Here is a 15,519-nt window from a genome sequence, read left to right as displayed (position 1 = left end):
GCATAGTTCGGATCGCCGAAGTTAGCCTGTAGTAAAAATGGCTTACCAGCCGCAATCTCACCAGCTTGCCGGATCTCCTCACAGGCCGCTCTGGATTCATACCGCGCTTCTCTTGCTTCTCATAAAGCCTTTTCAATTTCAGCTGTTTTGGCTTCATTCTCCTTCTCAAGCAACTCACAGTGGCTAGCAACACCTTTTAGCTCAAGCACCATCATGGATATCTTCTCCTCGTCTTGACACCGAGTTGCCCGTTCAGCTTCTAACTCAGCCGATGCCTTCTTGGCAGCAGCATAACTACACCGGGCCTGCTCTTTGGCCCGGGCTAGCTCCGCCCGAAGACTTTCAACGGTGGCAGCACCATCTGTAGCCAGATACAGCTTTCAGCGTCATGCTTATATCACAAAAATGTACTTACAGAGACTGCTCCGAATACATACCTTGCGACTTGTCAAGACGCATATTGATCAACGTAATGTCATCCCCGGCCACATCAAGCTTCCGTTGCAATTAAGCAATGTCCGCAGTCTAGGAAGTAGTCAGGGGAAGCAGCCTGTGTTTCAAATTTAATCAGTTTAGTCCTCCAAAATTTCTTGTTGATCCTCCGTTCGCCTCCCATGGGAAGCCAACCTCAGGGGCTAGTGTCTATACACATGTGTATTTTCTGAATAAAACACAATTGCACATGTTACATTACAAACCTCGGAGCCTCTCAGCAGGCTCGCAAAGGCCTCATTCAATCCGCTCTTCGCGGATAGGATCTTTTCAACCACCGTACCCATCAAGGTATGATGTTCCTCTGAAATAGACGCCTGCTGCAGCATGTTCGTCAAGATATCCGGCGCCTCTGGGTCTCCGGAGGTAGCCGCAGGAGTATGGCCACCCTTTGAAGGGATCCGTTTATTTGTATCTGGCTACATTCTGGACTGTTTGGGGTCTTCATTGTTGTTCCCTGGACCCTGGGCCGCCTAAGTATCACCTTCGTATAGCATCTTTGTCATCCCTTGCACCACTTGTTGGTCGGGGGAGACCCTCCGCGACGACACCTCAAGATCGTCTACCCTATTGGACGGAGAGGCCGGTGGGGGCGTCTCGCTTTCCATCATCTCCAGGAGAAGGTCCCCCGAGGAAGAGGATTGTTGAAGGCGACTACGCGTTGGGCTGCAAAAAATGTATATTTCAGGCATCATATGAAAAGAACGAGATATGTTTAGAACAACCTTGTTCACTTAGATTGGGCCGGAGGCTCGTCCTCGTCATGAGATTGCGCTTCGACGTCCTCCAGGCCCGGGCCGCCTCCCAGAGGCATCTTGCCTCTCTTAGGAGCCTGCTTCTCCCAATCTTCGGAGGCAGCCCTCTTCTTCTTGGGAGGGAAAGAGATAGTGCCCCCCCTATCCTTTTGTCTTTGAATGAGGGGATTTTTATTCCTCTGGACACAAAGTTTGAGGTCCCTTGGGAATAGAGGCTGTCCTTGGTCATCTTGTCCTCTGCCTCGTCCTCCTTCTCCGGCATCTAGTATGGTGCTGGGGCCAGCATCCTTGTTAGGACAGGATTCGCTGGACCCTCGGGCAGAGGGGCCGAACACATAATCAATTCTGCCTTCTTTATCCAGCCCTGGAAAAAGATAGCCTGCTTAGTATCATATTACTGTATGCATGATTGCAAAGTATTCGAGAGCCAAGTGCTTACCGGGGTATCCGGACGATTATAGTTGAGGCCAGCATCCTCAGTGGTATCCGTTTCCGCTTCCCGAAAAATAACTTCCACATCCCTTCATGTGTGGCGCCGAAGAAGTGTTGGAGGGTCTGTGGTCCTTCTGGATTAAACTCTCACATACGGCAAGGCCTGCGCTGGCAGGGCAGGGTTCGGCGGACTAACATCACCTGAATCACACTAACGAGATCGATATCTCTCTCGAGGAGGGTTCAGATGCGGCTTTGTAAAGTCCGCACTTCATCAACCGATCCCCAGTCTAGCCCCTTGTTGACCCATGATGCAAGCTGTGACGGAGGGCCAGGACGGAAAGTGGGTGCAGCAACCCACTTAGTACCACGGGGCTCTATAATGTAAAACCACTCCCGCTGCTAGTAATTGGATGTCTCGGTAAAGGAACCTTTTGGCCAGGAGTGTTGGCGACTTGGCTGATTGTACCACCGCCGCACTCCGCCTGTTCCCCATTGGCTATCTTCGGTTTCACACTAAAGGTCTTGAGCCATAAGCCGAAGTGTGGGGGGATTCGAAGGAAGGCCTTGCAGGTACTAATAAATGCCGAGACATGGAGAATCGAGTCCAAGGCAAGGTCATGAAAATCCAGTCCGTAATAAAACATTAGCCCCCGGACGAAGGGGTGAAGCGCAAACCCTAACCCCCGGAAGAAATGGGGGATGAACACAACCCTCTCACCAGATCTGGGGGTTAGAATAACTTGTCCTTGAGCAGGAAGCCGGTGGTGGATCTCTGCGGTCAGATATCTGGCTGCCCGAAGTTTTGCAATATCCTCCTCTATAACGAAGGAAGCCACCCATCAACCTTGAGAGCTGGATCCGGACATGATGGGAAGGCTGAAAGCAATGGAGTCGAACCTTGGGTGCTGGAACTCAGGGTTGGGAAGGCTGAGGAGAAGTTTGGCATAAAAAAGACGGCCCTTGGTTCCTTTATAAAGGCCTCCGGTATTGAACGCCTCCTCCTAAAGCCTAAGAACCTGCCTATTCCTAAGGAATCTTTCCCGCGGGACGGTTGGGTTACCCATGCTCGTATTGATGAAAATCCCGCAATAAGGGGGCACGATCCCTGCTTTGACAAGACGTGCTAGTAAAAACCACGCCCCCAAAACGTGGAACGGCGGGACAGGAAATGGTTCGGAATAAAGGCCGGGAGGGTGTGACATCACATTATTAAAGTTGTCAGCAGATCGGATTCATGAAAGTGCTATACTCTCTACGGCTGTGTGTTGTAGATCCGGACACGTTTATTTCGTCTGAAGACTATTTTTGGGAGTTCAGAAGGAGGAATCCGCCTTGCAATGCCGAAGACATCGCTACAGGCCGAATACCTTATCATTGAAGCCAGGTTCAGGGGCTACTGAGGGAGTCCTGGACTATGGGGTCCTCGGGCGTCTGGCCTGTTATCTATGGGCCGGACTGATGGGCTATGAATACGTGAAGACCGAAGACTACACTCATGTCCGGATAGGACTCTCCTTGGCGTGGAAGGCAAGCTTGGCGAACAACTATGAAGATTCCATATTATGTAACCGACTCTATGTAACCCTAGATCCCCCCGGTGTCTATTTAAACCGGAGGATTTAGTCCGGATAGGGGATACTCAATACCATAGTCATACAGGCTAGACTTCTAGGGTTTAGCTATTATGATCTCATGGTAGATCAACTCTCGTAATACTCATATTCATCAATATCAATCAAGCAGGACGTAGGGTATTACCTCCATCAAGAGGGCCTGAACCTGGGTAAAACTTCGTGTCCCCTGTCTCCTATTACCATCAATCTTAGACGCACAGTTCGGGACCCCCTACCCGAGATCCACCGGTTTTGACACCGACAAGTACCGCACTAGAGATGCGGTAGTACCGCACGGCGGCAGATCCGAGTCCACAATTGGATCTAAGCACAATCGTGACAATGACGAGGTACTACGGTTGATCAAATCTACCACGGGGCAACAAAGCAAGCACAATCTCTAAGAATTGCTACTCTCCTACATCCTACTCTTGCATAGATTTGGCCTAAAATATCAAGAACACATGCATCTCCCCAAAAACCTAGAAGCAAGCAAACGAACCAAAGAGAGAGGGATTTGGGGAGAACCTTGTTCCATGGCAAGAGGGAGCACTGGGGAACGATTCCACCGAACGGAATCCGAGGAGAGCGGCCGGAGATGGAGATCCGGCGAGGACCTCCGGCGCCGTTCTTGAGAGAGAAAGAGAGAGGGCTTGGGGAGAAACATATGAATGGGTATGGGTGTAACGCCCTCGATGCGGCTATATCTCCTACGTGTCGAAGAACAACTTAGAGGCATAACCGCATTGAAAGCAATTCCGCAAGCAAGGTAATCTTCACAACAACCCATGTAAATAGATAAAAAGGGGAAAAGGTGCATAGTTGGCTTACACTCGCCATGTCACACAAATACATGAATAACATTACAATCTTCCAATTCACTCATGGTCCGGCTACGGTACCAAAATAAAAGATCAACCCCCACATGCGACACGGTCCCCGATCGCCCCAACTGGGCACCACTACTGATCATCTGGGAAAGACACATCGTAACGGTGAGAGTCTTCATAAAACTCCCACTTGAGCTCAAGCGCATCGTCTGGAACGGTATCATCGGTCCCTGCATCTGGTTTTGGAAGTAAACTGTGAGTCACGGGGACTCAACAATCTCACACCCTCGTGATCAAGACTATTTAAGCTTATATGTAAGGCAAAGGTATGATGTGGAGCTGCAGCAAGCGACTAGCATACTGGTGGCTAACATACGCAAATGAGAGCGAGAAGAGAAGGCGAAGCACGGACCAACAACTATGATCAAGAAGTGATCCTAGAACAACCTACGTCAAGCATTACTCCAACACTGTGTTCACTTCCTGGACTCCGCCGAGAAGAGACCATCCCGGTTACACATATTAACAAATTCCCATCTGCCCATAACTGCGGGCATGGCTTTCGAAAGTTCAAATCCCTGCAGGGGTGTCCCAACTTAGCCCATCACAAGCCCTCACAGTCAACGAAGGATATTCCTTCTCCCAAGACATTTCGATCAGACTCGGCATCCAGGTTACAAGATATTTCGACAATGGTAAAACAAGTCCAGCAACACCGCCCGAATGTGCCGACAAATCCCGATAGGAGCTGCACCTATCTCGTTCTCAGGGCACACTCAGATGAGCTCTCCATACAACTAAAACCAAACCTCGAGTTTCCCCGAGGGGGCGCTACACAGGGCTCTAGTTTGGACCAACACTCAGAGGAGCACTGGCCCGGGGGGTAAAATAATGATGACCCTCAGGAGCGCAACTCCCAAGGGAAAAGAAAAGGCTAGGTGGCGAATGGTAAAACCAATGTTGGGCATTGCTGGAGGAGTTTTATTCAAGGCGAACTGTCAAGGGGTTCCCATTATAACCCAACCGCGTAAGGAACTCAAAATCCGGGAACATAACACCGATATGACGGAAACTAGGGCGGCAAGAGTGGAACAAAACACCAGGCATAAGGCCGAGCCTTCCACCCTTTACCAACTATATAGATGCATTAATTAAATAAGAGATATTGTGATATCCCAACAAAATATCCATGTTCCAAACATGGAACAAGCTCCAATCTTCGCCTGCAACTAACAACGCTATAAGAGGGGCTGAGCAAAGCGGTAACATAGACAAACAATGGTTGCTAGGACAAGGTGGCTTAGAGGCTTGATTTAACAATATGGGAGGCATGATAAGCAAGCAAAGACAGAAGTGATTTCAAGGGTATGATCATCTTGCCTGAAATCCCGCAAGGACGAAGAACGAGTCCATGAAGAAGGCAAACAGACGTAGACTAACGGGTCCTCACAAACGCGATGTTCTCGGAACCAACCCGAAGAAGTAACACCGGAAAGAAGCACACAACATAGTAAACAAACCACACACGAACATGGTAGGATATGCGGGATGCGGTATGTGATGCATATGCATGATTTGGAAAGGAATGATTGAACCTGGCCTCAACTTGGAAATCCAAGAGTGCCACTGGAAAGGTGAGATGATTTCGGTTGAAATCGATATAAAGATCACCGGAATCGGATGCATGGTTGGAAATGGCAAGCAAAACAAATAGGGCACCGGTCTGCGATAATCAGCAAGTAGCCTTCTAAATGCATCAAGATAATTATGATACATCACTCAAACATGGGAATTAAATACATGGAAGGGATTCACTCATGAAGCTTGACAAAAGATGAACACTGAGCTACGGCAAATTCATCCATGAACAGGTTCAAACAAGCATGGCAAAAGTGCAAATGATAACAGGTTTCAGACTTAGTGAAATTAACACAAGTCTAGAATTTATCATCAGGTAACAATCTTTAGAGCATGAAAACTACATGCTACAGGAACATATCATGGCCAAGCAAGGCATGGCATGAAGCTACTCAAAGCACTTAACAAAAGTCCCTTAGTGACCTTGAGCCAAAAGGGATCATAAAATACAATTGCAAGCATGTGAACATGGCAAAACCATAAACAGATTCCGACTTACTGAAAAACTGGAGCATGCAAATCACTTAACGAGTAGGCATGTTTACGAGCTCGATGCACTCACTACAAAGCATGGCATGACAAACTAAGCATACACCCATCAAGAATACATGTCATAGAATCTAGGCATGGCAAGAACAACAACATAGCATGCACGGATCAACAGCAACATCCTCGGCAATATCGCTAAACATGTCACAATCTGCCAGGATTCACTTTATAGCATAGAGCTCGATTCACTCAAGCTAGGCTGCTCCATAAATGCAAACAAATACATGGATGGATAGAGCACCACAATGTTAACAAAACATCCTTACTGATCATCCTCAAAAGAGGCACGGATCACTAGGAAACAACATGAACATATGGCATAACAACAAAAAAAGGACAAGGACTTAGTGAAATTCTAAGTCCCTGAAAACAACATTACCGATTAAGCTACTTTGCAAGCTTGTGCTAGTCACCAAAAATATCAAAAAAGTACATGGTAAGCACCTCTGTAAAAGATGGCATGGCATATAACAAAACACATGTAGAGCTCAGGATCATAGCATGCACGCATTAATCATGGCAAAAGTGACAAAATGCCATTTGCTGAAACAGATCTGCCAAATTCATCACATAGCCCTCTTCCAACAGCATTTAGGGCATCAAGATGAGCTCAAATGAAAATGATGCAATGAGATGAAATGATGTACTCGTCGAGACGAACATTTTGATATGCTACACGCACAAATCGGAGCTACGGATGCAGGGATACGTCATGCCAAAGTTTGCAAAAAGATTAGGGTTCAGGGATGAAAAGTCAACCGTCTGGAATAGATCTCAGATCCAGCCCGCGGTTACTGTAGCTGTTCGCCGGCTCGAGGTCGCTGGAGACCTCTTCGCCGGAAGGAGGGAGCTCGCTGGAGGGAGCTGTGGCCGGGGCGCTCGCCGGCGACGAGGAGGACGTCGAAGGTGGCGGAGGACGGGGCGGCACGGCGGCGTCGGGGAAGGAGGGCGTCAGGCGCGGACAGGATGAAGACGGGCGGCAGCGGAGCGGAACTGGGCCGCGTGGGCCTGCCCCGGGCCTCGCGGGCCGGCGCGGGAGGCGGCCGACGGTGCCACGTGGCGCACAACGAGTGGCGGCATCGGTCTGTTCGATGGCCGACGGACGTGTCCGGCCGCGCGGAGAAGAGCGGGGCTAGGGTTAGGGGTGGTTTGGATCCGGAATTTTCGGGGAGGAGGTCTTTTTATAGATAGGAGGAGCTAGGAAGCTCAGAATGAGGATCGGTTTGCGGCCACGCGATCATGATCGAATGCTCTAGACGATGGTAGAGGTTTTGGTGGGTTTTGGGCCAAATTGGAAGGGTGTTGGGCTGCAACACAAACGAGGCCTTCTCGGTCCCTCGATTAACCGTTGGAGTATCAAACGAAGTCCAAATGGCAGGAAACTTGACAGGCGGTCTACCGGTAGTAAACCAAGGCCGCATGACAAGTCTCGGTCCAATACAGAAATGTTTAACCCCCACACACGAAAAGAGGTAGAAAGGGGCACCGGAGGAGATAGGAGCGCCGGAATGCAAAACGGACAACGGGGAAAATGCTCGAATGCATGAGACGAACACGTATGCAAATGCAATGCACATGGTGACATGATATGAGATGCATGACAAAGGCAACAACACACGGAGACAAAAACCCGAAACTGAGGAAATAAAATAACTTAGCGCCGGAAAAGGCAAGAGTTTGGATACAGATAAGGTAAATTACATCCGGGGTGTTACAACACTCCACCACTATGAGAGGATCTCGTCCCGAGATCTAGGATTGGAAAACACCGGGTACTCAGAACGGAGGTGATCCTCACGTTCCCAGGTGGCTTCACGGTCGGAATGGTGTGACCACTTGACTTTGAGAAATTTGATTGACTTATTGTGAGTCTTGCGCTCAGTTTCTTCAAGAATAGCAACGGGGTGCTCACGATAAGAAAGGTCTTCTTGGAGATCAATGTCTTCGAAGTTGACAGTTCGGTCAGGGGTCTTGAAGCACTTGCGGAGCTGAGAGACATGGAACACGTCGTGCACATTTGCAAAGTTGGAGGGAAGCTCGAGTTGATAGGCGAGATCGCCTCTCTTGCTGACGATCTTGAAAGGACCCACGTATCTAGGGGCAGGCTTCCCTTTGATACTGAAGCGATGAGTACCTTTCATTGGAGATACGTGGAGGTAAACATGGTCTCCGATCTCGAAAGCCAAATCACGATGCTTACTATCATAGTAGCTCTTCTGACACGATTGCGCTGCTTTGAGGTTATCACGAATGACTTTACACATCTCTTCTGCCTCTGTGATCAAGTCATTTCCAAGAAGTTGACGTTCACCCGTCTCTGACCAGTAAAGAGGAGTACGACACTTCCTGCCATAGAGAATTTCAAATGGGGCCTTTCCCGAACTCACTTGGAAGCTATTATTGTAGGAGAACTCGGCATCCAGGTTACAAGACATTTCGACAATGGTAAAACAACTCCAGCAACACCGCCCGAATGTGCCGACAAATCCCGATAGGAGCTGCACATATCTCGTTCTCAGGGCACACTCAGATGAGCTCTCCATACAACTAAAACCAAACCTCGAGTTTCCCCGAGGGGGCGCTGCACAGGGCTCTAGTTTGGACCAACACTCAGAGGAGCACTGGCCCGGGGGGGTAAAATAATGATGACCCTCAGGAGCGCGACTCCCAAGGAAAAAGAAAAGTCTAGATGGTAGAACCAATGTTGGGCATTGCTGGAGGAGTTTTATTCAAGGCGAACTATCAAGGGGTTCCCATTATAAACCAACCGCGTAAGGAACGCAAAATTCGGGAACATAACACCGATATGACGGAAACTAGGGCGGCAAGAGTGGAACAAAACACCAGGCATAAGGCCGAGCCTTCCACCCTTTACCAAGTATGTAGATGCATTAATTAAATAAGAGATATTATGATATCCCAACAAAATATCCATGTTCCAAACATGGAACAAGCTCCAATCTTCACCTGCAACTAACAACGCTATAAGAGGGGCTGAGCAAAGCGGTAACATAGCCAAACAACGGTTTGCTAGGACAAGGTGGGTTAGAGGCTTGGTTTAACAATATGGGAGGCATGATAAGCAAGTTGTAGGTATCACAGCATAGGCATGGCAAAAGAGCGAGCAACTAGCAAGCAAAGGTAGAAGTGATTTCAAGGATATGATCATCTTGCCTGAAATCCCGCAAGGACGAAGAACAAGTCCATGAAGAAGACAAACAGACCTAGACTAATGGGTCCTCACAAACGCGACATTCTCAGAACCAACCCAAAGAAGCAACACTGGAAAGAAGCACACAACATAGTAAACAAACCACACACGAACATGGTATGATATGCGGGATGCGGTATGTGATGCATATGCATGATTTGCAAAGGAATGATTGAACCTGGCCTCAACTTGGAAATCCAAGAGTGCCACTGGAAAGGTGAGTTGATTTCGGTCGAAATCGATATAAAGATCATCGGAATCGGATGCACGGTTTGGAAATGGCAAGCAAAACAAATAGGGCACCGGTCTGCGATAATCAGCAAGTAGCCTTCTAAATGCATCAAGATAAATATGATACAACACTGAAACATGGCAACAAAATATATGGCAGGAATCCACTCATGAAGCTTGAGAAAAGATGAACACCGAGCTACGGCTAATTCATCATTTAACAGGTTCAAACAAGCATGGCAAAAGTGCAAATGATAACAGGTTTCAGACTTAGTGAAATTAACACAAGTCTGGAATTTATCATCAGGTAGCAATCTTTATAGCATGAAAAATACATGCTACCGGAACATATCATGACAAATCAAGGCATGGCATGAAGCTACTCAAAGCACTTAACAAAAGTCCCTTAGTGACCTTGAGCCAAAAGGGATCATAAAATACAATTGCAAGCATGTGAACATGGCAAAAACATAAACAGATTCCGACTTATTGAAAAACTGGAGCATGCAAATCAGTTAACGAGTAGGCATGTTTACGAGCTCGATGCACTAACTACAGAGCATGGCATGACAAACTCAGCATACACCCATCAAGAATACATGGCATAGAAGCTAGGCATGTCAAGAATAACAACATATCATGCACGGATCAATAGCAACATCCTCGGCAAAATCGCTAAACATGTCAACAATCTGTCAGGATTCACTTTATAGCAAAAGTAGAGCTTGATTTACTCAAGCTAGGTTGCTCCATAAATGCAACCAAAGACATGGATGTATAGAGAACCACAATGTTAACAAAACATCCTTACTGGTCATCCTCAAAAGAGGCACGGGTCACTAGGAAACAACATGAACATATGGCATAACAACAAAAACAGGACAAGGACTTAGTGAAATTCTATGTCCCTGAAAACAACATTACCGATTACGCTACTTTGCAAGCTTGTGCTAGTAACCACAAATATCACAAAAATACATGGTAAGAACCTCTGTAAAGATGGCATGGCATATAACAAAATACATGTATAGCTCAGGATCATAGCATGCACACATTGATCATGGCAAAAATGACAAAATGCCATTTGCTGAAACAGATCTGCCAAATTCATCACATAACCCTCTTCCAACAGCATTTCGGGTATCAAGATGGACTCAAATGAAAATGACGCAATGAGATGAAACAATGTACTCGTCGAGGTGAACATTTTGATATGCTACATGCACAAATCGGAGCTACGGATGCAGAGATACGACATGCCAAAGTTTGCAAAAAGATTAGGGTTCGGGGATGAAAAGTCAACCGTCTGGAATAGATCTCAGATCCAGCCCGCGGTTACTGTAGATGTTCGCCGGCTCAAGGTCGCCGGAGACCTGTTCGCTGGAAGGAGGGAGCTCGCCGGAGGGAGCTGTGGCCGGGGCGCTCGCCGGCGACGAAGAGGACGTCGGAGGTGGTGGAGGACGGGGCGGCGCGACGGCGAGGTAGGCGAGGGGGGGGCGCGCGACGGCGGCCGGAGTTCTTCGTTGGCAGGTGACGAGCCAAGGCGGAGCTCCAGCCGGCTCCGACGATGGAGCACGGCGGTGTCGGGGAAGGAGAGCATCGGGCGCGGACAGGATGAAGACGAGCGGCGGCGGAGCGGAACTGGGCCACAGGGGCCTGCCCCGGGCCTCGCGGGCCGGTGCGGGAGGCGGCCGATGGTGCCACGTGGCATGCAACGAGTGGCGGCGGCGGTCTGTCCGACGGCCGGCGGACGTGTCCAGCCGCGCGGAGAGGAGCGGGGCTAGGGTTAGGGGTGGTTTGAATCCGGAATTTTCGGGGAGGTCTTTTTATAGATAGGAGGAGCTAGGAAGCTCGGAATGAGGATCGGTTTGCGGCCACGCGATCATGATCGAATGCTCTAGACGATGGTAGAGGTTTTGGTGCGTTTTGGGCCCAATTGGAAAGGTGTTGGGCTACAACACAAACGATGCCTTCTCGGTCCCTCGGTTAACCCTTGGAGTATCAAACGAAGTCCAAATGGCAGGAAACTTGACAGGCGGTCTACCGGTAGTAAACCAAGGCCGCATGACAAGTCTCGGTCCAATCTAGAAATGTTTAACCCCCACACACGAAAAGAGGTAGAAAGGGGCACCGGAGGAGATAGGAGCGCCAGAATGCAAAATGGACAACGGGGAAAATGCTCGGATGCATGAGACGAACACGTATGCAAATGCAATGCACATGATGACATGATATGAGATGCATGACAAAAGCAACAACACACGGAGACAAAAACCCGAAACCGAGGAAATAAAATAACTTAGCGCCGGAAACGGCAAGAGTTTGGATACAGATACGGTAAATTACATCCGGGGTGTTACAATGGGGGAGTTGGAACTCCCCCTACCCGCTCTTAACCCCACGCGCCCACGACAGCGCGGTAGTACCACATGTCATCACGGTAGTACCGCACATCATCACGGTAGTACCGCCTGGGTGGAAGTAATGCATCGAGGGCGGTAGTACCACTCCCCCAGGCGACTGTAAAAAATTACTGCCATGATGGGTGCGGAAGTACCATGCAATGATCATGCGGTTGTACCGTGGCAGGCCACAGTAGTACCGTGTGCTCAAGAAGATGCAAGTTTCAAGAACAAGGGAAAACAAAGGGCCTTTCCAAAGCAACCTTCAACCGAATGGACACACCAAGACACTGGCACACGAGACAACACACACAAGCTCAGCACGACGAAAGGAAGACAAGAGACAACAAGGACTAAAACACTCAACCCAATCTCTCTTAAATAGAGGGTGGTGGCCGGAGATACCTATGTTTGAGTCAATTGGTATGGCACCGCAAAGAATTATCCTTGGGCCCATGACCAAAAATCGTCTTTGAAGCACAAGTGCCATCAACAATGGCTAGTGTGAAAGAGTTGATCAATTTATGCATAATGGGGGGAGGGAGATTTCATTGAGAGAACAACACTCCCCCTATGTCCATGCCTACACCTAAACAAGATAACAAGTTGAGTATGGTTGGGTGTGCATGGGTTCAAGCAACATTGAGCGAATCAATGATATTTAGATCATGCCTTAACTCGCGAAATCTTGCTTCATCCAGGGGCTTCGTGAAGATATCTGCAAGGTAATCAAGAGTGCTGACATAGTTGAGCTCGATCTCCCCTCGCCTAATATGATCCCGCATGAAGTGATACCAAATCTCAATATGCTTTGTCTTGAAGTGTTGACCGGGTTGAGAGAAATCTTGATGACACTTTTATTGTCACACCAAAGGGGCACTTTGTCACCAATGACACCGTAATTCTTTAAAGTTTGCCTCATCCACAAAAGTTGTGCACAACAACTACCGGCAGCCACATACTCTGCTTCCGTGGACGAGAGAGACACGCAACTTTGCTTCTTGGAAGACCAACTTACCAAAGAGCAACCAAGAAATTGGCACCCTCCGGAAGTTGACTTCCTATCCACTTTGTCTCCCGCCCAATCGGAGTCCAAATAGCCAACAAGATTGAAGTTAGATCCTCTTGGATACCATAAGCCAAAGTTTGGGGTATGAGCCAAATATCGAAAAGATTCGCTTGACCGCCACATAGTGGCTTTCCTTAGGCGTGGCTTGAAACCATGCACAAATTCCCACACTCAACATGATATACGGTCTAGGTGCACAAAGGTAAAGCAAGGAGCCAATCATGGAGCGGTATACTTTTTGATCCACCGCTTTACCATTGGGATCTATGTCAAGTTGGCATTTGATGGGCATTGGAGTGGAAGACGGCTTGACATCACTTAGATTGAATCTCTTGAGCATGTCTTGAGTGTATTTGGCTTGGTTGATGAAGGTTCCTTCTCTTTGTTGCTTGACTTCGAACCCGAGAAAGAACTTCAACTCTCCATCATGGACATCTTAAACTTGGAGGTCATGAGTGCGGAAAATTCCTCATTGAAATCTTTGTTAAGGGAACCAAATATGATATCATCAACATATAGTTGGCACACAAACAATTCCCCTTTGACCTTCTTAGTAAAAAGAGTGGGGTCGATTTTCCCAATTTCAATAGCATGATCTTGCAACAACTCGGTAAGGTGGTCATACCACGCACGTGGGGCTTGCTTATGGCCATAGAGTGCCTTATCGAGTTGGTACACATCATCGGTAAAATAGGGGTCCTCGAACCCGGGGGGTTGCTTGACATATACCAAATCATTAATAAGACCATTAAGAAAAGTACTCTTCACATCCATTTGTTGTAACTTAAAGTTATGATGAAAAGAATAAGCAATCAACATGCGAATGGATTCAAGGCGAGCAACGGGAGCAAAGGTTTCACCGTAGTCGATACCCTAGACTTGGGAGTAGCCTTGTGCTACCAAACGAGCCTTGTTGCGAATAATAATTCCATGGGCATCTTGCTTGTTCTTGAATATCCACTTGGTTCCAATGACATTATGGTTCCCCGTTGGCCTTGGCACCAATCTCCACACCTTGTTGTGCTCGAAGTTGTTGAGTTCTTCATGCATGGCATTAAGCCAATCCGGATCCTCGAGCGCCTCATAGACCTTTTGGGGTTCAACACAAGAGACAAACGCGTGATGTTCACAATAGTTTGCTAATTGTCTACGAGTGCTTACCCCCTTTCTTAAGCTTCCAAGCACATTTGTCATGAGATGATCTTTGGTGGATAGCTTGGATGCGATCTTGGCGGCACGACGCTCTAATTCCTCCTCTGGAGAGAGTTGAGGAGCGGTCACTTGATCATCTTGAGCGTTGTCTTGAGCTCGTTCTTGATCTTGAGCTTGCTCTTGATCTTGAACTTGCTTGGATGATAGAACTTGACCTTGGGCATCACTTGGTGATTCAATACCATCTTGAGGTTGATCTTGCCCTTGGTCTTGTTCATGAGGTTGAGGGCCTTCACTTTGTTCTTCGGAAGCATGTGGGCCTTGAGTTGGTGATGGCTCCACGTGAGTGGAACATTGTCCTTCTCCTTCGGCCACAAGGGGATCCTCAATGGCTAGGATAAAACCAACACACATTCTTCTTATGGCTTGGGGAGGAATTTCATCACCTACATCACAAGTGTCACTTTGCTCCACTTGGGAGCCATTGTTCTCATCAAACTCCATGTTACATGTCTCCTCAATAAGTCCCGTGGACTTATTGAGGACATGGTAAGCATGGGAGTTTGTAGCATAACCAACAAATATGCCCTCATGAGCTCTAGCCTCAAATTTAGACAAACGAACACCTTTCTTGAGAATGAAACACTTACACCCGAACACCCGGAAGTACTTGAGGTTGGGCTTGTTACCGGTGAGTATCTCATATGGAGTCTTGTTCAAGCCTTTGCGGAGGTAGAGCCGATTGGATGCATGACACACGGTGTTATGGCTTCGACCCAAAAGTTGCATGGAGACTTGAACTCCGCCATCATGGTCCTTGCCGCATCCATCAACGTCCGGTTCTTCCTCTCCGCTATGCCATTTTGTTGAGGGGGTCTAAGGTGCGGAATATTGATGCTTGCTCCCCTAATCACTAAGAAACTCATCCAAGGTGTAGTTCTTGAACTCGGTGCCGTTGTCACTTCTTATTGTCAAGATCTTTGCATTGTGTTGACGTTGAGCTTCATTTGCAAAGTCAATGACGGTTTGTTGGGTCTCACTCTTCCTCTTGAAGAAATATACCAAAGTGTATCTTGAATAATCATCCACAATCACCAAGCAATACTTCCTACCCCCAAGACTATCAAAAGATGGAGGCCCAA

Source organism: Triticum aestivum, chromosome 3A, assembly GCF_018294505.1.
Source record: "Triticum aestivum cultivar Chinese Spring chromosome 3A, IWGSC CS RefSeq v2.1, whole genome shotgun sequence".
Classification (NCBI taxonomy): domain Eukaryota; kingdom Viridiplantae; phylum Streptophyta; class Magnoliopsida; order Poales; family Poaceae; genus Triticum; species Triticum aestivum.
This window is presented reverse-complemented; position numbering follows the sequence as displayed.